Source organism: Salvelinus sp. IW2-2015, linkage group LG7 (assembly GCF_002910315.2).
Source record: "Salvelinus sp. IW2-2015 linkage group LG7, ASM291031v2, whole genome shotgun sequence".
NCBI classification, from domain to species: Eukaryota; Metazoa; Chordata; class Actinopteri; order Salmoniformes; family Salmonidae; genus Salvelinus; species Salvelinus sp. IW2-2015.
In genome coordinates, this window is record NC_036847.1 from 23,114,918 (window position 1) to 23,115,700 (window position 783).

A 783-nucleotide genomic window follows, 5' to 3' on the forward strand; every position below is an offset into this window, starting at 1 on the left:
ACTCATGCAGACTTGAGAAACAACCATGCAGGCATAAGTGTGTCAGAGTGAAGGGAAGAGGAGGAGTGTTTGATAGGTGAGGAGGCACATTGTCCTCTATGGTAGCACTGTCTCTGGCAAGGCTACATCAAGGTCTCAATCGCCCGCCCTCCATCCAACCCCAGCTAACCCCAGCCAGTGCCAACAGAACAGGGCCAGGCTTCTGTGCCAAGGTCCTCTCCATCTCCTATTCCTCCTTTCCTCCCCTTGCACAGCACATCACAGCACAGTTCTCCTCTCCTTTGCATAATTACCTTGGTAATTGTGGAGTAATTGACTGCATCACCTGCTCCTGTGAAGCTCTGGCGTTGTTTAATAAACAGCTGGAATGTACACCACATGTTGTTGGAGAGAACGAGGCAGAGCATATTGGGGACAGAGGACGGTTGGATAGAGGATGGGAGGGAGAGGGAAAGAGAGAGGGAGAGCATATTGGTGACAGAGGACGGTTGGAGAGACAGAGGGTGGAAGGGGGAGAGGGAGGGCAGTAGGGGACGATAGAGGGAGGGGTGGAGGGAGGGGAGAGAGGGTGGCAGGCAGGGGGAGACAGGGAGAGAGGGTGGCAGGCAGGGGGAGACAGGGAGAGAGACAGGGAGGGAGAGAGAGAAGAGGATATGCATGTATTCATGTTAATACAGGCAGCTATGTAGCTGACGGCAGTGTATCGGGATTAGGAACACATCTCATTCATTTGTTATAGAAGTATATGCACATTTATTTGGCCTATGGAAAGAGATTTGTGAG